Raw genomic sequence first — 22,747 nt, forward strand, 5'->3', positions numbered from 1 at the left:
GGAGTACTCAGGAGTAAAGATGGATGCCTCAAAGCCTGCAATTCTAAACACACTTACTAAGGGACTATGTCCAACAGAACTCAATAGGACTTACTTCTGAGTAAATATGGTTTGGATTGTGCTGTTGGTAAGGCTTGTCTAGGGATCCTCTGCAAGGATATAAATATATCTTTATATATCAAAGATATCAATATATTAGTATCAAGATATCAATATTCAAGCAGGGTTGGCAACCTCCTGCCTGGAATGTCCACTATTGGGCTAGAAACAAACTGTCATGCAACCAATAAGGTGCATCATCAGTTGTTGCTTCTATGGATGTAAAGGAGTAAGGTTAAAGGTAAATGAAATGCAAATAGGAAGGCTGCAATTCTAAACAGACTTACTAATGGACTGAGCCTCATAGAACTCAACAGGACTTACTTCTGAGTAGATATGATTTGGATTGTGCTGTTGGTAAAGCTTCACTGGGGATCCTCTACAAATATATCCATATCCAAGTAGGGTTGGCAATCCCCTGCCTGGAATGCCCTGCCCCTGCATTTTAACATGGCAGCTTCAAATGTCTTTACAGACTTGACCCTTCACTTCAGAAAGAGGTCTGAGATATGAATAAGAGTAAGAAGATTCTCTGCCCTTTTCTGCCTACCCTATGGGCTGCTATACTTTGGGTTGCACTTTGACAGCCAACCCATTTCCAGTGAGTAATAATTGACAGAGAGAAAACACATATGGTTTGGCCTACCTTCATCGGCAGTAGCTTGGGAACAACAGCAATTGATGCCACACTTCCCAATATGTGAATTATCTTTGCACTATTGGGCATGAAACAAACCATCATGCAAACAACAAGGTGCATCATTAGTGGGTTTAAGGAGGTTGAGCCGAGTGCATAGAACCATTGTTATTGCTTCTATGGATGTAAGGGAGTGAGGTTAAAGATAAATGAAATGCAAACAGAAAAAGAAAAACAAAAGACAGTGATGATTTCCTAATTGCAATACCTACCATACCAAATGCAACAAGAATGCTACAAGTAAGACAGAAAACTCAGCATGCCACAACCAGTCAGGATTCCTAACCAAAAACCAAAACTAAAAAGTCCTGACAGCCAGTCAGCCAAGCTCACAGAAATCCCCATGCAGCACAGCCTGACCCAGGGGCTGCAGTTAGTGAAGAATGCTATGACATGATTGCTGACATGAGTGAGACCCTATCAGCATATAACACCTCCGCTCTGAAATCTGCACTGGTTGCTGATTTGCTACCAGGGCAAGTTCAAGGTGTGCTTTCCATGTTACAGGTGCAACATAGTACTTGTTCTGCTCTTGTAAGAACTCCCTGCCTATTGACCTTAGGCAGATGCCTTCATTGTACTCTTTTTGGCACCTGTTAAAAACATTTTTGTTCAAGCAAGCCTATCCAGGCATGTAGAAGCTATTACATTTTTTATCTATTTTTAACTCATTGTTGGCTCTGTTATTGTTAGTTTGTAAATACCTGTCTTTAACTCTGTTTGCCAAGACTTTTATTGTTTTAATTCCTTCTGTAAACCGCTTTGAGGCTTTTTACAATATAGCGGTATAGTAATGTTGTAAATAAAATACATAAATAAATTTGAGTCACTGTGGCCTCTGGGTCTTCTTCCACCTTTTAGGAACAAATGAATCTGCTTTATACCTGGCAACCCTACTCATGTGATACTCTTTATAGATAAGAGGTCCTTGCTAGAAAACCACACACACCACTGTGCAATGGTAGGCAAGGATCCACAAATGCAGGCCATTCAGTAGCAAGCAATGAAGCCCAGGGCAGGCTGAACTGCTGGCTGAATGTACGGTTATCTATGGGAGAAGACAGACATACGAAAAGAGGCCTCTCTGTCAGGGCAGGCCCTACCACTAAGCAGAGTGAAACAATTGCCTCAGGTAGCCATTCCCCTCTGTTGGAAGTCAGGGCTGTGTGTCATGCATCCCCTAAACTAACCCGCTGAGAGTTGTTAGGAGATGCTTCTTCCCCCACAGAGCTACCGTTTCCTGGGAAGAGGGATCGATTGGTAAACCACTCCGGAAAGAGATTGTTGGGCAACTTTGTGTCCCTTGTTCTTTCCCAGTGCTGCTTCACATGCAGCTTCTTCAGTGCTGGCTCTTAAAGGAAACTTGCTGCCAGGATAATCAGTAGATAGCCAGTGATGCTTTAAGGGTCCTGGAGCACTCCAATCTGATCACAATCAAAAAAAGGGATTTAGGACAGGGGACGCCATCCATCGTCAGAACATGTGGAGCTGTTCTGTGAGTTGTTCATGAGTTCCAGCCGTATGCAACATTGGTTTGCCCAAGGCTATTAAAAGAAATGTAAATGTGTACCCAAGAAAAGTACAAACCAGGAAATGTCCATATGACATCTTTCATCCACATTTTCCCTCTCTCTCCCCTCCCCTCCCCTGCCTTTTATAAGAAATCTCATTAAACTGATTGGCTGTAAGTGGAAGCTGGCTTCTGACTGTATTCACATTTTAATGGACTTTTTTAAAAAAAGAAGCCTGTGTCGTTTTTACTTATTTTGTCCTAACAACTACCCTGAGCCATTTTAAATATATCCCTGTTTATATAACTGCTGCTTTGCACAGAGTGCTACCTGCTGATGTCATTTGATACGTGGACACAAAGACGGAGAATTCCTGTCTGTTTTATAGCTTCTAAAAAGGGGGGAGATAATTCATGCCTCTTGATACATCTCTTGTGCCTTGGTAATACCTGCATACTGTAATTCAGTCTGCTCTGCCTTGGCAAACAAGGCAACAGCAGTATGTCACTGTAGCTTTATTACAAATGTTGTCTTCGTTATCTTTTGCTTCCCCCTCTCCGCAATAGAAAAAATCACTCTTGGATCGTTCAGAAGGCGATGAAAAACACAGGTCACCTTTCCCTCTGATCACTACTGAACTAGATTATCATGCTTGTGAGTCAGGAAGTCTGATAGATATATATATACATATTATGCACATATACTCAGACATACTTTTAATTATGCCCATTCTCTCTGAATCCAGAGTGGGATCTATTAATATTACAGTAAGGATGTAGATGAGGGATGGGGCAATGATATGAATAATGGCCAAATGAAGCTTTCTAGGTGACCTTGGGCAGTCAACCTACCTCACAGTGTTGTGGTGAGGATGAAACGTAAAAGGTAAAGGTGTCCTCGCACTTATAGTGTGAGTCGTTTCCGACTCTTAGGGTGACATCTTGCGACGTTTACAAGGCAGACCATATATATGGGGTGGGATTGCCAGTTCCTTCCCCGGCCTTTCTTTACCCCCCAGCATATGCCGGGTACTCATTTTACCGACCACGGGTGGATGGGGAAATCATGTATACCACCTTGAGCTCTTTGGAGGAAAATTGTGATATGAATGTAATAAAAAAAATTAACTGTAGTGTGCCCTTTAGCTGCTATGTTGCTTCTAAAAGGGTGGGACACCACTTTAATGAAAGTATATCAGTTTTACCTTATATAATATTTTACTGCAAAATTGCTAGAAAATGGGCACACAACCTAATCTCTTTTTTGCCTTTGGAGAACTGCATAAAAGAAAGTGTACTTTTATTTGAAAACTCCGACTGATGGAAGTCCTGTCAGTTCTAAAGGGGCAGGACTTCCATCCTTGGATATACAAATCAGCACAAGCTCATTAGCAGGGGGGAAATGGAAGACATGGCTGCAGTCCTGAAACTGCATAATCTGCGGTCAGTTTAATGAACTACAGATACTGTTCCTGAAGACATGATTTTAGGATTGTGGCCAATGCAGTTTTATGTGGTTTTGAAATGACTGTACACAGAAATAAATCCACCATTGGTTTCTATATTTCTTCACAAACTGAGCCTTCATTCAGTGTCCAACTTGAAGATGCTAGGGCAACAAATTTCTAGGAGCCGGAGGCCACACCTGCCAGCCTTGCCTCAGGTGTCCCTATGTGTGCTAGGCACACCTGCTGCACTCCCACACTGGCCTTCTTGTGTTGAACAGGAAGGCCTGAAAGGAACTTCTAAACACATTCAGCTGAACATGATTAAAAATCTCCCCATGATTGGGAATCCTGTGTACCTGATCATAGGAACGTAAGTTCATAGGAAGCTAACTTATACTGAGTCCACCTAGCTCAGTATTGTCTACGCTGACTGGCCGAGGCTCTTCAGGGTTTCAGGCAGGAACCTCTCCAAGCCCTACCTGGAGATGCTGGGGTAGAACCTGGGACTTTCTGTATGCAGAGGAGATGCTCTACCCCTGAGCTACTCCTCTTCCCCAGGAGGCCCTTCATGAGGAAGCTTCTAAGCACATTCAGCCGAAATAAGAAGGAACACAAACTCTGACAAAACAAATGCAAGAAAACGATAAGGGATGCTAAAAAAGAATTTGAGGAGCACTTTGCTAAAAACGTAAAAACTAACCAAAAAAATTATTTAAATACATTCAAAGCAGGAGACTGTCTACGGAGGTGACTGGACCCTTGGATGACAAGGGAGTCTGTGTGTAAAGCAGGATAAGGAGATTGCAGAGAAGCTAAATGATTTTTTTTGCATCTGTCTTCACAGTAGAGGATGTAGGGCAAATCCCTGAACCTGAAGTAACATTTATAGGAAGGGAGTCTGAGGAACTGAGGCAAATAGTGGTGTTGAGAGATGAAGTTCTAGGCTTAATAGGCAAAATAAAAGCTGAAAAATATATGGGTCCAGATGGCATCCACCTGAGAGTTCTCAAAGAACTCAAATATGAAATTGCTGGTCTTCTAACAAAAATATGTAACTTGTCCCATCTCCATACCTGAGGACTGGAAAGTGGCCAATGTAAAGCCAATCTTTAAAAAGGGATCCAGGGGGAATCCTGGAAAATACAGGCCAGTTAGTCTGTCCCGGGAAAACTGGTAGAAAGTATTATTAAAGACAAATTAACCAAGCATATAGAAGAACAAGTCCTGCTGAAGCAGAACCAGCATGGCTTCTGCAAGGGAAAATCCTGACTCACTAACCTATTATAATTCTCTGTGAGTGTCAACAAGCATATAGATAGAGATGATCCAGTGGACATAGTGTACTTAGACTTTCAAAAAGCTTTCAGTGAGGTACCTCACTAAAACTACTGTTAAGCTTAGCCGTTATGGAATAAGAAGAGAGGTCCTCTTGTGGATCAGAAATTGGTTAAGTAGCAGGATGCAGAGAGTAGGAATAAATGAACAGTTCTCCCAATGGAGGGCTGTAGAAAGTGGAGTCCCCCAAGAATCAATATTGGGACTTGTGCTTTTGACCATAAACAATCTAGAGTCAGGGGTGACCAGAGAGGTGGCCAAGTTTGCTGATGATACTAAAATTGTTCATGGTTGTTAAAACAAACAAGGATTGCGAAGAGCTCCAAAAAGACCTCTACAAACTGACTGAATGGGCAGTAAAATGGCAAATGAAATTCAATGGAAACAAGTGTGAAGTTATGCATATTGGAGCAAAAACTCTTAAATTTCACATATACAATCGTGGGGTCTGAACTGGCTGTGCCTGACCAGGAACCAGACCTTGGGGTCATAGCAGATAGCTCGATGAAGATGTCGACCCAGTGTGCGGCGGCTGTGAAAAAGGCAAATTTCATGCTAGGGATCATTAGGAAAGGTATTGCGGCTTTTTAATTTAGCGAAGAGGCGGGTCAGAGGCGACATGATAGAAGTATATAAAATTATGCATGGTATGGAAAACATAGATAGAGAAAAGTTTTTCTCCCTCTCTCATAACACTGGAATTTGTGGGCATTTAATGAAGCTGAATGTTGAAAGATTCATGACAGACAAAAGAAGTACTTCTTCACGTAGTGCATAGTTAAACTATGGAATTTGTTCCCACAAGAGGCAGTGATGGCCACCAACTTGGATGGCTTTAAGAGATTAGACAAATTCATGGAAGATAAGGCTATCAATGGCTACTGGCCATGAGGGCTGCTCTGCCACCATAGATGCAGTATGCTTCTGAAAACCATGTGCTGATAGCCACGGGGAGACTGCTCTTGCATTCAGGCCCTGCTTGTGGGGTTCCCATGGGCATCTGGTCGGCCACTGTAAGAACAGGATGCTGGACTAGATGGGCCACTGGCCTGATCCCAGCATGCTCTTCTTATGTTCTTATGAAAGTGCTTAGAAACACCCTTCAGTCAGGGATGCACAGGAATATTGGGGTGGTGACACTGCAGAAGCCCCTGCTCCCCTACATACTTTTTGCGCTTGCATATTCAGGCTTGACACCTGAAGTGGGCTCTGGAGAAAAAAGTTACAGAATCAAACAAGTGATGTGCCTGAAGTATACCAGTGTATACCAGCCAGTGTAATGACAGAGCCCCAGCTTCAGGGCAGACAGAACTATCACAGGATTAGGGTTATGTACATTATATAAGTGCATATGTTAGGGTCCCTCCAGACGTCCTTTTTATTGTGCATTCATGATGATCTGTGCTCATGTTGCTATCAGAGTGGTCATATGCAATCCCACTTGCAATACTGTTGTGCCTGAAAAGGTTTTGGGGTGGTCAGACTGCTTCATTTCCATTCAGTGCATATCCCATAACTTGCTGCTGGAATCCAGTAACTTTTTATATCACAAATGTTCTGATTTATTTTTGTCCTGCTTATGCTGCACTATAGCCCCTCCAGAGAGCAATAATGTGGTAGCATTGGGGAACAAACCAAAGCAGAATAAATCCATCACTAATGCACTGTTATTGTGTCAAGAATATGTTGCAGAATACACCACAACAAAACACCAGTCTCGAAGGGCCCTTACACTGATGAACATTTCAATTGTTCATTACTAGACAGTGATGGTAAGCTTTGCTCATCATTCTTCTGAGATGCTCCTCCAGGTGACCCATATTAGAAGTGATGTGAGGAGAGGACCTTGTCACTGGTGATACCCCATTTATGGAATTCTCTATCCAGGAGGTTCACCTGTCACCTGCTTTGCTTCTCGGGTTTTTAAACTATGACTATTTTATTGGTGCCAGGTTTTTATCAACTGTTTTATCCACTGCTTAAAAAATTGTCATTATCTTGTTATCTTTGTTTTATTTTCTTTGTGTTAGCTTAGTTTTGCTGAGTATGCAGCTCTGGAAGAGGCCTTATGCCTGTCAGAAGACCCTAGGAATAGTAGCAATGCTAGGAATAAGCCTTTTCCAGGAGTCTGTGGCCCAGTTCAAACACGATGCCACTGTTCCAACAAACTATAGTTTGTTGGAGTGTGAATAAGCAATGAGCTCCGGTGTTCTGTGCTCCTTTCTCCCCATCCCTTCCTTCTAATTCTATGCCTTTAGTTATGAAGTCTTCCCAGTTTGTTAATTCACATTTTACAGTGATGTCTGACCTCAGAAACTGAGGATTAAGTGTTGCATTGAATCCTAGTTGCAAACCAGGAGCTACCGAAGATGGCAAAGGGAGGAAAATCTCTTTGAAAAATATTGGTGACAACACAAATGTGCAACTGTCTTTATGTGAGACACTCTAATCAATGAAATGGCTCACTGATTAGCTTCTCAGTTTTGTTCTTTTGTTTGCTAGTCTCTTCCTCAGACAGGCAAAAACCAGTCAGGCCAACCTAGCAGTACATTGGACAGTGAAAAACTGTCCAGGAAAGGCACGGGAGGGGGCAGGGGGGGAAAGGAAGAAAAATAATTCTAAAAAACAGTAATCATTGCTGTGTGTTGATGGTGGATCCAGCAATATCAGTTTGGGGCTGGTTAACTTCAAACGGGCTAAATATAAGAACAAGAACTCCGTAGTGGTTCAAAACTACATCACGTAACTTAAAGAAATTCAACTGCACAAGCCTCGTTTAATTGTGTGTTGGAGAAAGTAGTTGATTTTTCTCAGACAGACAATAAGCCTGAGGCAAGAGATCTACTTCATGGGCAATTTCTTCCCTCATTTACATTTGAATAAAACCACACAGAATATCTGTAGAAAGACTGAAAACATAGGTAGAAAGAATGAAAACAATGTTATTTTTTGGCCATAGAAAAGATTGAAATTGTAAAAGCAGAAGATAACAGAAAAAGAACTAACATGAACTGTAACTAGGTGCCAGTTCAGCGAAATTACAACCAAACCAGCACCTATAAGTGAACTACATCCTTAGTCTAGATGATTCCAAATCCTTCCCTAAACCTGGAAGATATTCTCCTTAATCTCAAACATAACAGAGGATGATTTAAAACCTTTTTTACAATGTTGTGACCTGCCCTGGGGCCTTCTGGTGAATCTAATCCGATGATGATGATGATGATGATGATACAGCTCCCAGATCTGTTGCACTTTCTCAGCCTGGATAACTGGTCTTTGCAGTAGAGCACCAGGTTATCTTGCAGTACTGTGAGAATATTGCTTTCATGCCTGCCTGCCTGCCTGCCCCAAGGCACTTCTCAGCCCTCAGGTCTAAATGCTTGACAAGTGAATGCCTGAATGCTTTTTCAATATTAGAATTCCCAAAGTAATATTACACATTCTGCACAACAAATAAGGTCAGGGACTAAAGTTTTACTTGTTTGTTTAGCTGATCCTTTGTTTACACTGTAACTTAAGTGCTATTAAAGTCTTCCCAGATAATTTGAGAAGAAATAGTCTATTGCTATCCTTACACTAGGCTGAATCCAGTAACAGGATGGCCATGTATCCTACTTTACAGAAGACAGTTTTCAAAGGACAGTCCTCTATTTGAATAGCTTCAAATATTTAAAGATAAAGAACCATAAGAAGGGAGAGCAAGAGGGGCCTTGAAGTTGCCCATCAGCAGGTTGCACTGGTACAGCAAACTGAGCAGGCATTCAGGTCACCTGGTCACTTTTATTTATTTTATTTATTTATTATTTGATTTATATCCCGCCCTTCCTCCCAGCGGGAGCTCAGGGCAGCAAACAGAAATGCTAAAAACACTTTAAAACATCAGAAAAAGACCTTAAAATACATTAAAAATACATTAAAAAAGGGTTAAAAACATTATTAAAGAAAACATATTAAAAGCAATTCTAACACAGATGCTTTCTAACACTTTCTACTCCTTTATGGTGAGAACTATTGTATTTCTTTTATAATCACACAATCATAGAGTTGGAAGAGGCCTATAAGGCCATCGAGTCCAACCCCCTGCTCAATGCAGGAATTCAAATTAAAGCATACCTGGCAGGTGGCTGTCCAGCTGCCTCTTGAATGCCTCCAGTGTTGGAGAGCCCACCATTACAGTAACTATTTCTAAATTTGCATCTATACTAGGGTTACCAGACCTCCAGCTTTCGGCTGGAGACTCCGGTTTTGGGGTATCGTCTCTGGGTCTCCGGGAGACTCACCTCAATCTCCGGACTTTCAGCTTTCATTTTAAAAAAAGTAAGTTTCCAGGTGTTCTGGTTCCTGAGATATACACCAAAATGTCAGCCACCACCCCTGCAACTTCTGTTAGTTGCTCTAAATTCTGTAATCCCTGCCCTTTCAGATTTTTAGCCAATAAGAAGTCAGGGTTGTGATTGACAATAGTAGGAGCTAAACCTCTTTTCAGGTTCTGAGAACAGTTCCCTTTTCCTGTTTCCTTTCACATCAGGAATTAAGTAAATATATAGCTTTTGGCAGCATAAAGAGTACTTTCTCTGTACAGGATTGGGACTTGCTTCTGAGTAAACATTCGTAGGATTGCACTACAACAGAAGATCACAGCAGGATCTTGGTAGGCATAAAAATATACATGTAAGTTTCTTTTTAAATTACTTGCAAAAATGGCATATTATACTTTTTATTTTTCAAATAATTTTTGAACAGAAGTTTTAAAAAGTGTACATGCTTCACTGTTATACTTTTCTAATTAAGGAGTCAAACAAAGTTTAAATTTTACAGGACTGTGAAAGAGGGCATCTTATTTGTTTTATTCATAACCAGGGCCGGCTCCAAAGGGTGGCCAGGTGAGGCCCTGGCTGAGGGCCCCTGGGGCTACAGGGGCCCCTCTGCTCCCATTCCATGTTTCACCACAGGATCACTTCCACAGATTGCACGGCGAGAGCTCCGGAGCCCCTGCCATTCCCTTGCTCAACCTACCTTTCTTGGCTGTGTTGCACATGCAGCGCTGCCCTTAACCAAGATGGCAGCCAAGGTTTCCCTAAGGGGCTGAAGCCTCTGCCACCATCTTGGCCAATGACACACATGCCTCATCCCTGCCATGAGGGTATTAAGTGTTGTGCTGCAAGGGGATTTCTGTGAGCTTCACTGACTGGCTGCCAAGATTTTGTTAGTTTTGGTTTCTGGTTATGAATCCTGACGGGTTGTGGGATGCTGAGTTTTCTGCCTTACTCATAGGAATCTTGTTGTGGTTGGTATGGTATTGCATTTAGGAAATCATCAGTCTTTTGTTTTTGTTTTTCTGTTTGCATTTCATTTACCTTTATCCTGGATGAGAGAGGAAGACAAGTGGGAGAAATTCCTAAATGGGGGCAAAGGACTGAGGTTTGTGTTTTGGCCTGCAGATGCTGCAATCTGCTGGGCACACGGTTGGACCCAGGGGTGGTAGGAGCAGCCACTGCTGCTGTTCATAACACGAAGGAGGTAAAGGACACCATGCTTATGTTTGACAAGACCACCAACAGACACAGAGGGAGGGTTGCACTACAGAACAGCAATGGAAGATTCCTCTAACAAAAATCTTGCATTAAGGGCTACTCTGGGTACGGTCCAGGAGATGAAAGAGGCATATGAGAGTAGCAGCTTGGTGACCCTGGCTCTCATTCACAGACTATTCAAAAGCCAGCGGGAAAACATTTCAACCTCCCAGAACACTCTGTAAGCTACTTCACTGAATGGCAACCTTGGTGCAAAGGAACTTCAGAGAGACACTGCAACATGAAACCTTCTACGACTTCATGGGGGGCAAGGACTTCACCCACATGAAAGTGGCAGATGGAGGGAGGAAGAACCCTGTATGAGAGGCAAGGAAGAGATTTCCCAGGTTGAGAGACTGGAAGAGGAAAGGAAAGCTCTGCCATTTTCTGTGAGGGTGGGAGGGGAGAATTAAGCACGACTTTTGTATAGAGACTAGACTGTATTTGTACACTGTTTTTGTATTTTATATATTTTGCTTCTGATTTTCCCCTCCCTTAATTATATCTTAGGTTGTTGCTGTTATATATGTATGGTATTTTACGGTTGAACCTGAGATAAGTAGGTCATAATGTACGTTGTGAGACTTTGTATTTTACTGAGTATTTCTCATTATAATTGCTTTAATTTTTTATATGGTATAGATATTACGTTAAGTATTGATATTGTTTTTTGTGTTCTGTGTTGTAAACCACCCTGGGGTCTCTTGACGAAGGGTGGTATATAAGTGGAATAAAATAAATAAATAAAAATCCTCACGCCCTTTCATCCATTGAAGCAACAACAGTGGTTCCATGCACCCCACTCAACCTTCTTAAACCCACTGATGATGCACCTTGTTGTTTGTTTCTTACCCAATAGTGGTAAAAGAGAATTAACATACTGGGCAGTGTGGCTGCAATTGTTGTTCCCAAGCTGCCACCTATGAAGGTAGACCAAATCATGTGTGCTTTCTCTCTGTCAGTTATATTCACTGGAATTGGGTTGGCTGCCGAAGTGAGTTTATAGCAGTGCACAGGGGAGACATAAAAGGGTAGAGAATCTTCTTACTCATTTCTAAGACCTCTTTCTGAAGTGAAGGGTCAAATCCGTAAAGAAATTTGGATGTTAAAAGGTAGGAGCAGGGCATTCCAGGCAGGGGGTTGCCAACCCTACTTTGATATGGATATATTTGCAAGGATCCCTAGTCAAGCTTTACCAACAACACAATCCAAACCATGTCTACTGAGAAGTATGTCCTATTGAGTTCTATGGGGCTTAGTCCCTTAGTGTGTTTAGAATTAGAGCCTTCGGGGGCATCCTTCTTTACTCCTGAGTGCTCCCATCTAACATCTCCACAACACTAGGCTCCTTTCTTCCTACAATGGCCTTCTGGTGACTGGCCTGACCTGAGGGCACTCAAACCCTTTTTGCCAGAAGCGAGTTGGCTAGATTAAATGTTCCCTACCAAGACTCCATCTTTTAGCTAAAATTTCTTAATTTCCAATCAGAGAAATGTTTTTGTATGAATTGTATGTGCCAAGCAACTGTGGTTGATGCTTAATGTATCATGCTTAATGACATCACTCAGGCCCGCCCCGTGACATCACTTGGACCCGCCCCATGATATCACTCAGGCATATCCCATGACATCACTTGGGCTTGCCCGCCAAATCTCAGGGTTTGGGATGCGTCTGACCTGGCAACCCTAATCTATACATATAAATTAGTATACACATTTTAAATGTAAATCTGTGGCCTCTTTTTTTGGTGATGTGCTTACATTTTGGGGTGATGCATAAGTGGCCACCATATCTGGTAACAACCTGATCTATATGACCATCTGGTGGAAGGGGGAATAACCATACTCGTGTTGCAGTTGGGGGGGGCAGTGGTTATGAAATGCTATGGTCCTGGAAAAGTACCTACCATTCAAAGAAATAGAAAAAATATTCATAAAATGGTAGAGTGGGAGCTGGCCATGCTGGACATTACAACTTATTACTGGTTGGTTGGTTTATTTAAAGAGAAGCCACAGGTGAGCTGGTGGTTAACTTTTTTCCTGCTGGCTGTTCTGCTCTGTTGTCATCCTGAGGTGACCCAAACACGCACATGCACTCACACACACACAGCTCCAGGTATATACTTGCAAGGATAAACATGTGTCTGTCACTCAGGGAGAGCCAGTAAGAAAGGTGGAATCAAGAGAATCTGGATTAACTGGGAAATGAGTTAAACTCCTTTTCCCAAAACCGTCCCCTCCTCAAGCTGTTTTTTATTTTTTTATATTGGAGTTCTGCACAGTGCAATTGGTCACTACTTTAAGTGTGTCTTCCTTGTCTTTCAAAAACAATTTTTTAAATTCATTCAATGACATGTAGGGAAGACGAGCCATATTTTTCCTTTATAGTAATGGCATGAACACCAGGCAGTATCATTGTGGAAGACTGAACCACAAACACAAGCTGTCTGTATCCCAGTCTTAGTTTTTTCTCTCTTCATAAATCTGATTTGATTATTTATTTATTTTTACTTTGGGGCAAAAGCTTACATAAAGAAACCCTGGCATTAGTTTGGTTTATTTCTAAAGGGCAATAAATTCTATCAAACAGTGTATGCAACAGTTCTCTACTCTTTGGCAGTCCAGTCTTTTCTGTAATGACTAGGGATGGGGTTGAAATTTGCTTCAGTTAGGATGTTAATGCAAACCCATCTAAGTTACACTTTCCAAAACAACATGCAAACCAGACCACAGCTGTCCTTCGAAATTTGCACTTCCCCAAATTTGGGGATGTAGTTCTCCAAATAATGTGTACAGAAATGTGTATATCAGGGGAAATTATGCATAATATTGCACATATTAGTGAAAATAACTTATAAAATGTGTTATATTGGGGAAACCTGTTTTCAGTAACGTGCATATCAGGCCAAATTGTATACAAAAAAAGAACACATTAGGATAAATTTACTGATAAATTTTCATGAGAACTTTTTTTAAAAAAAATCACAGATATGTGGAGAACTGAAGACTTGAAAAATTATAAATGGAAAGAAAATTGACAGATTTGTCCATTCTTATGGTGAAACGTGTATTTGTGTGTGTGTGTGACTACTTCTTCCAGTGCCTCATCTATGTTAAGCATTCTCTGAAAGCTATCTTGGGGCTCCTGTCAATCATGCACTAATTAAAACTTTTCAAGCATAATCTAAGAGCCAAACTAGGCATGACTTTAAATACATTTTTGCATTTAACGTGCATGTTTTAAAAATGTCAGTAGCAGTGGGTGGGGTGTGTGTGTATGATAATTATTGAGATTGTAGCAGGTGGGGAAGGAGAGTTTAACCTTTTGTTCCCTTGCTAGAGTCAAGACAAGAAAATCACTTCTTTGAAAGTGATATTCGCACTGAGAGGAAATCCCCCATCGGCGCCAGTGTATCACCCTAAGTAAATTAACTGACTGCTTTGCATCTTCCTTCAAAAGCAACAAACCATGGTATGCTGTATTTAATACACATAAACTGTTGCCCAGTTCTGCTGCCAGAGTCATATAGGTCTGTCAGCAATTTCATTAATGTGTTACTCTAAACAGTTTATAAATCAGACTTACCATACTATTTGAAAGTTCAGCTCAATAGACTAGAAATCTTTCAAGACATATGAGCCTTGATATAGTTTCTAAATTCAATTGCCTGAACTTTCACTCCAAAGTTAAATTGTCCCCTTTGCGGCCCCCAAAGAGTTTAATTAGCTTTTGATCATTTGAAGTCAAATGCTTCCAGGTTCCAACTAAAAGTAGTAAATGAACAGAGAAATATAGACTATGATTAATTTACCCTAGTGTAGCTATTAATAGGAAACTTTTTTTGTTCAAATGAAGCAAATAAAAATGCATTGAAATCTCTTGCCAGATATTTCCCCTTAACTTCACCTCTTCAGAGAATGATCTACAAATCTTGAAGGGGGGGTATACAGTGTCTTTGAACTCTCATAATGCCTCATTTGCCCAGATGATGTGTGTGTGTATGTATGTGTATAAGTAAAATTTACATTGTTCCGCCTGCCTTTACATCTGATTGTGCCTACCACTGCCATGTGGCCCCCAGAAGGTTGCCCAGGAGGGAATGCGGCAGAGTGAACAAGGTTCTCCGCCCCTACTGCAAAGCTCCATGTACACTGATGGCACTGCATACATAATAAATAATTAAGTAACTACTCACATCAATGAATGTTCCTAACGACAGCTGTCCATAATTTGTGTATCCAGCTATTATAATAATCTCATCTGGGTGCATGATTCTGTAATATTCCCACTTCTGGGGAGGGGCACATGCTTTGGATGCAGAAGGTCCCAACTTCAATCTCAGATTCCTCATTAAAAGTGTCAGGTAACAGCAGGTAAAGTGAAATATCATTGCCTGAAATCCCAGAGAATCACTGCCAGTTAGAGACAATACCAGGATTGATGGTTTCTTATATTCCTAATAATGTGAGTTGTATGAGTCGAAAAAGTCTTACTAGGCCGGGTTTCAACAACAAAGGCTCCCAGTCTGAAAATATGCCCAGGAAACAACAGCTATTAGCCATTTTTTAAAAATTCTCGCTCTTCAGTACTCTAGAGAATGCATATTTCCCTGTGATTTGTTGATCAGCTGAAGTTCCTGAATTAACCACCTTCTGTTCTCCTTTTAACAAGGCTGGTCCGGATGCTGTTTCTTTTCCTAGCTTTTCCTTTATTCTAAAATGCTTCCAAAGTATAAAAAGTTATAACTGAGGCACTTTCACAATCACACAGATGACATTTCTTATACCTGAATCAGCTTTTTCATTTTATAAAATGGAACCATCAGTTTAGCTGTATAGATATTCCACAGAAAAGGCTGTTCTGTTTTTGCAAATAAAAAAACCTATAAACATAATCCAATTAAATACCAGCAGTAAGAGCTTGAGAATACCATGCATACAGTATAATGGTAATTATCTACCAGTGCAAGTATCAACAGATAGGGATAAGCTTCATACCAGGAGCAACAATGAGAAACTTTCAAGTAGTGATTTGCCCTGTATAACACACTCATGTGGAAATAACTCTCACTAGGGAAAAAGCTGTTTCAAGTCACCTTGGCAGTGTCTGCATTTTCCTTGCCTGCAATTCCAAAGTCAAACCAACATTGGCAACCAACTAATTACAAAAAAGTTGGGATCTAACAGCATGCAAAAAGCCACTGTACATGGTAGTTGGATGCAGATATGCATCTTTGCCTTTGCACTGAAATGCCAGTCACCAGTCAGGGAGGACAACTTAGCTATTTGCACTGCATTGCCTATTTTCACATACAGATCCATGCTAACAATCTACACATATGCAGCAGTATCTTGTGTGGGTTTCTATGCCAAGAAGGACATGGATCCCAAGATCCATGAAGAATACCAGTTCTGAGTATACATGTAAGATAATTGCTGAACCATAGTGCCCTGTGAAGAGCAAGTTAGATGTGCACTTTTTTAAAAAAAAAAAAACCTCTTTAGAAATTACATGTCTTCAGAAGCATGGTTATATTTTTGCTTATATTTCGGCTATGGTCTTTTCTGAAGCTAAGCATGTTTGGGTTTTATCAAAGTCTGGATGAGGAACCATTGTTAGGGCTGGGCTGTGGAAAGAAGGCTGGGTGAGCTAGGAAAAATGGAAATTATTATTAATAACAATAACAACAATAATAAATTTTATATCCTGCCCTTCCCCAGAAGGAGCCCAGGGCGGCAATCGGACAGCAAAACACTAAAAACATCTATAAAACATATTAAGAACAAAACATCTTTTAAATATCATAAAAACAAAACATCTTTAAAAATATCTTTAAAACAAAACAACTTTTTAAAACATCTTTAAAAATTTTTTTAAATTTTTTTAAAAAAACATGTTAAAAACAATTCCAACACAGATGCGGATTGGGATAAAATCTCTACTTAAAGTTTCTACTTAAGGTCTCTACTTAAAAGGCTTGTTAAAAGAATAGCCAATAGTCGGGACCAAAGAATAAATCAAAACAGCAGATAGCTAAAAACACACCACAGCTCAGGAAGACCGTGCAGCACAAGCAAGATTCAAGTGGAATGGGAAGTACACTTATACTCCATTCTGTTCAGGGGGATCCAATGGCCACCCTGAGTGGGCAGGGTGAGTCCAGGGTCTGAAGGTACTTTACTGAGAAGCTGCCACGTGAAGTTCAAAGATTCACCACATGGGGTTGCTGCACACAGATCTAGCAGTTTTGACAACCACCTGGCATCTTATGTATACAACCTTCAGATCCTTGAAGGAAAGGTAGGATAATAATGTCATAAATAATCAATATAACCCACCCACCCCAAATTGTTTGTAGATCAGTTATCACATTGTTGACCTTCAATTGGGATTTGCTACATCCTTAGGGGAAGAAATCATAGCAGTATCTATGCTGACAATGTTTACAATGCTGGAAAGAAGGTGAGGAGTTCCATGTGTGGAGCTACACTACAGGCTTCCCCCCCCCATGTGCAGTGTTTTCATGCTGAAGCCATTTTGGTCATCACATTCCACTTGTCAAAACACTTTGCCTACCACAAATAGTGCTACATCAAATGGATGCTGTTCTGGTGCATTGCTTCAAGGATCTTCTTGATCACTCTCATCTATCACACTCTGGCTGAAAAGGGTTATCTTCAGTTAGTGCTCCATTTTCAAAATTAGGGTCACCTAGAATTACGCCTCTGATATGGAAACTCATTCAACATATTTGGACATATAGTAGAACCTTGCTATAACATGGTCGTTGGGGGCCAAAGGATGCACCCGTGGTATAGAGCTTTTACGTTATAATGAAAACTGCACTGTAAGGGTTAATGCCACTAAGTATTGGAGTACTGGTTCCTAAAGAGGCAAAAAAACCCACTGCCACTGTGGCTAAGAAACTTGAGCAGGAAGGGAGAAGCAGAAAGGGAAAACAATTAAAAAAAAACTCCACAAGACAGTAACCTAAGAACTTGAAGAAGGCTCAAGAGATAAGCATCCCTTAGGAAAAAATCACCAGGAAGGAAAGGGACAGGAGAGAGAGAGAGATGTCAGGAAACAGATTTTGTAAAAGAATGCTAAGAGAGGGGAGGCTCTGAAACACCCAGAGGAAGCAAATTCAAGACTTACCAAGGCCAAGGAGCACAGAGGACAAAAATCCAGTATTTTACTTGGAGTATATGGTTACACCCGCAGTATATTATACAGCCACAAGAGTGGCTGTATACTATAGCCAGCATGGTTTTTTCACATTCAGCAATGTTAAATTCAAAATACCCCACATGCCATTCTGATGCTTCCCATAAACTCATTTCAAAACAAAACCTTACCAAACTTATAGTCCTGAACTCAGAAAAGCTTGCTTAACAACCCTTTAAATTTTCATGGCAATACACAAAACAGTCAGAGAGAATAGAGAGTTCAAAGTCTAAAGAGAGAGAGAGAAAACCCAGACCCCTTTTGGACTTTTTTCTGCCAGAGTTCTCATAATCTGTTGAAATTCATTAAAAATCAGCCATGTTCACAGGGGACCTGTAATCCTATTACTGACCTTGTCCCATACTCTGACCTTCATCTTCTGCAGTTTAAAAGTTAAAAAAAAATCCCTGGCTGATTTTTAATTAATTTAAGAAATTTTGGCTGGAACCCAATGATAGTGTCGGGCATGCTCAGTAAGAACCAACTGTCAGTGTTCCAAAAGCCAGACTCACAGCTGCCTGGCTAATCAGGAGGCCACACCCACACCAGACTTTGATTTTACTTGAGACAGTCATGGCTTCCCCCAAAGAATCCTGGGAAGTGTAGTTTGTGAAGGGTGCTGAGAGGAGACTCCTATTCACTGACAGAGCTCCAGTGGCCAGACTGGTTAAACAGTCAGCCACTCTGATTGAAGGTCTGTGAGGGGAACAGAGCATCTCCTAGCAACACTCAGCACCCTTCACTAACTACACTTCCCAGGATTCTTTGAGAGAAGCCATGACTGTCTAAAGTGAAATAAAGGTCTGGTGTGGATGTGGCCAGGGACAGTTTTGGTTTAAATTTGGGTGGGAGGCTACATGTGCCTGCTGTAGAATACAAAGGTGGGGGAAATGCTGAAAAGCAATGATACTGTTCACAATGTTTTCCTTTTGGAAAGGAGCTTCCCCTCTGCCCAGTGCCCACCCACTCAATCTCCTACCCCTCCTCCTACCCTCCCTGCCCCTCCCCCAGGTCAGTATTAGACTACGACCTGGGAGACCAGGGTTTGAATCCCCACACAGCCATGAAGCTCACTGGGTGAACTTGGGCCAGTCACTGCCTCTCAGCCTCAGAGGAAGACAATGGTAAAACCACCTCTGAATACTGTTTATCATGAAAACCCTATTCAAAGGGTCGCCATAAGTCAGGATCGACTTGAAGGCAGTCCATTTCCATTTTCAAACATGATTGCACAGAAATAAATCCCACTGAACTCAAAAACTATGCAAATGATCAAACCCACCATCCCTTCTCCTCCCTCCTATTCCCTCCCTATTGCCCCTTCCCTCCCCCTTCCTTTCCCCCTCCCTCCCCATCCTCAACCCCTTCCAATCCCCTCCTGCTCCTTCTCTTCCTCCTTCCCATGGTCAGTTTTACCTATTTTAAGCATGATTGCACGGGAGTAAATACCATTGATCTTTATAAGCATGGAAATGATCAAACCTCCCCTCCCCCTTCCTTTGTCCCCCTCCAATCCACTCCTTCTCCTCCCCCCTTCCCCTCCTCCTCCTCTTCCCCCATGGTCAGTTTTACCTATCCTAAGCATGATTGCATAGGAGTAAATCCCATTGGACTCAATAAGCATACAAATGATCAGACCTGCCTTTCACCTCCTTCCCCTCTCCACTCCCTTCCTCCTCCCCTGCAATCCACTTCCTGTGTAGCTTGGAAGAATTTGGTAACATGCCTCTGAGCATATGGTGAGTGGTGGCAATACCTGCCATCTCCAAAGATGAAGCATTTTTGTATGTTTGTTGGTGTTCTTCTTACTTTGCTTCTTTCCTGTGGATTGGACTGTGAAAGACCAACCCAAATTGTGTTTGCATTTTGACAAATTTGTAGGGCAGTTCAATATCTCAGAGAGGAGGTCAGGTTTCCTGCTCCCCTGGTGCATTCACTGTAGCTGCCCAATTTCCCTGCTTTTTAAAGTTTGATAGAAATATCTGTGGGCTATAGGTACGTTCTTAAACAGCAAGATTTTTTGCATATTAGGAATCCAATTCTGGGGTACACTGAGATGCATTATAGCGAGGTTCCACTGTAATTAGAAAACATATTCTGCATATGCTGAAAGGTACTCTTTATTCTTGGTCTCATGGTTTAATGCTGAGATCCAGGACTGAATCTTAATAAGCCCTGGCTCAAGTCATCCTAGATTTCATTGCCAATATTGATTTTTCATCTTCGTCAAAATAATAGCATCCACTTCCTTAAGAGCTGTTAACAGTGTTCATTCCTACAATAAAATGACCAATTTTGGGTGAAACAGTTTAACAGAATTCATTTGATTGTGATTAACTGAGTTACTGTTTTTTTGCATCTGACTTGTATGCATATTATGGGCAGTACTTCATGTACTTCATGTTTTCAAGTTCCATTTATATTATCAGGTTTATGAAACTGTTCCACAAAAATATTATTTCACAGAATGCGATTCCTATGCTTCCTTGATCCAAATTGAAAGCTGTACCACAGATGTTTGTGTCTAGGATTTCTCTAATTATACATTGTGAAAGAACAGAGTATTTGTCCATTTTTGTTAATAACCTTATCCTGTAAATACCTGACTAGAATGTCAGCCTAGGATATTTCCATCATTTGGCAAGTATTACTAAGACCTGGATGGGTGAGCTGGGAGGAGTTGATCTGGCCCAGCTGTGCCCACCTGAATACTTGATGCAGCATCAGTACAGGCTGCAGGGACATGGGGGAGAGGGGGGAGGAGTTGTAGTCCGTATAATTTCAATCTCCATCACAAGGAAGCCAATATGTCTTGGAGCTGTGAGGACCTGCACATATTGTCATGCCAAGGAGACAGTAAACTAGGGTTACAGCTAGTGTACCACTTCTCTGACCGAACTGATAGAAGCAGTCTCTAGTGTTCATGGCCTGCATGATGACCATGGGGCTCTCTCAAGTAGTCATTGGTCTGATATATGGGGTAGGGCATACCCTTCAATTTGGTTTTTGCTTCAGATGAAGAAGTGGTGGTCTAGAAATAGTGGGGGTAGATGTCATCCCTTTATCATGGTCAGATCACTTCCTAACCATGCAGGACTTCTTATATTCCTCCCCTGCAGGGATGGTGAACAGATTAGGATGGTCCATCCCTAGAGGCCAATGGATTCTAGTAGATAGAATAGGTGACTCTGTTGAAGCCCTTGTTGCACTGTGGAACAGTGAGACATGTCGGGCCTTGAACCCAATGAAGCTTAATTCTGAGTAGACATGTATTAGATTACAGCCTTAGTTAGTTGAACTTGGTCTCCATTGAAATGAATGGGGCTTAACTGAAGACATGACTACCTTGTCTCATTCATTTCATGGGAACCAAGTTCAGCTATCTATTTATTTGTTGAAACTTGTGTCCTGCCTTTCTGCCCAAAGGAGTCCAGGGTCACAAACACCCCAACAAAACAATTTTTTTAAAGCCTTCTAAAAACAGTTAAAACATTCTAAAAATAGGTTACAGTTAAAAGCATTCTAAAAACAGTTACCGTTAAAAACATTTTCATCCAATGATCTCCGGGTTTAGTCTGGATCCTACCTTATTCTCCAGATATGTGAAGTCTATAAAATTCAGACTTCTTCCTCCTCTCCACACATTTGGTTCCACTCCAAATCTTATACAACTCCCAGCTTCTTCAGACTAATCCCTTTCTGTTTGTTCTGCTTGATACATTTTTAAAGGGAATTAATCAACTAATAATGTTAACGTGTTTAATCTATTGCAAATTACAATAAAGAATTTTTCCCCTTTTAGCCTGAGAGAGACAATTTCCTCACATAAAGTCTACTTTGGTGAAGCCAGCACTTAATCCCCCTGTACCCTCCAAAAATATGATATGCAAGCTTTACAAATAAAAAGACAACTTCTCCTGCCAGAATGGGGCTATTATTATGATGCTCTATTTATTCTACCGTGCATAATGAGATGAGCAGGAACCAATTAATAAGATCAATACCATGCTAAAATAATGGAAGATTGCTGCAACAATTCCGGCAAGAATGGTTCTACTTTTGACAAATACTCTCTGTATAGACCTCTTGAAGATCTGTGTGAGCTGTAGAGCCTTTGCACTCCTATAATCAATTTTAGGTATAGTAAAGCAAACCAGTAAACAATTGTTATGGTTATTTTTTTATTTTATTTATTTTATTTGTTTCATTTATAAACCGCCCATAGCGAATGGCTCTCTGGGCGGTGTACAAAAGGTTAAAATACAAAATCACAATAAAATCAGCCTACAAACAATGAACACAAGCAGGAACAAAAGAAAAGGAATTTTTTTAAAAAAAATTATAACATAAACGCTTAAAATGCCTGGGAGCATAGCCAGGTCTTAACCTGGCGCCGGAAAGATAGGAGCGTAGGCGCCAGGCGTACTTCTTCGGGGAGGCTATTCCACAGTTCGGGGGCCACTACAGAAAAGGCCCTAGATCGAGTAACTGTCCTCCGGGCTTCTCGATGAGTTGGTACCCGGAGGAGGGCCTTAGATGCTGAGCGAAGTGACCGGGTAGGTTCATAGCGGGAGAGGCGTTCCACAAGATATTGCGGTCCCACGCCGTGTAAGGCTTTATAGGTCAAAACCAGCACCTTGAATCTGGCTCGGAAACAAATAGGTAGCCAGTGCAAACAGGCCAGAACAGGTGTTATATGCGCTGACCGGCTGGTCCTCGTCAGCAGTCTGGCTGCTGCGTTTTGCACTAGCTGAAGCTTCCGAACTGTCTTCAAGGGCAGCCCTACGTAGAGCGCATTACAGTAATCCAGCCTAGAAGTTACCAGAGCATGAACAACTGAGGCGAGGTCATCCCTGTC

At 41.3% G+C, this 22,747-nt stretch overlaps 1 protein-coding gene across 2 annotated transcripts in view; it reads right to left on the bottom strand.

The window, feature by feature from the left end:
* The window catches only part of OXSM (3-oxoacyl-ACP synthase, mitochondrial), a 209,368-nt gene that overhangs the window by 131,707 nt on the left and 54,914 nt on the right, over positions 1–22,747 (bottom strand). The gene's annotated exons all lie outside the window — the stretch shown is intronic.

Source organism: Rhineura floridana, chromosome 10, assembly GCF_030035675.1.
Source record: "Rhineura floridana isolate rRhiFlo1 chromosome 10, rRhiFlo1.hap2, whole genome shotgun sequence".
NCBI lineage: Eukaryota > Metazoa > Chordata > Lepidosauria > Squamata > Rhineuridae > Rhineura > Rhineura floridana.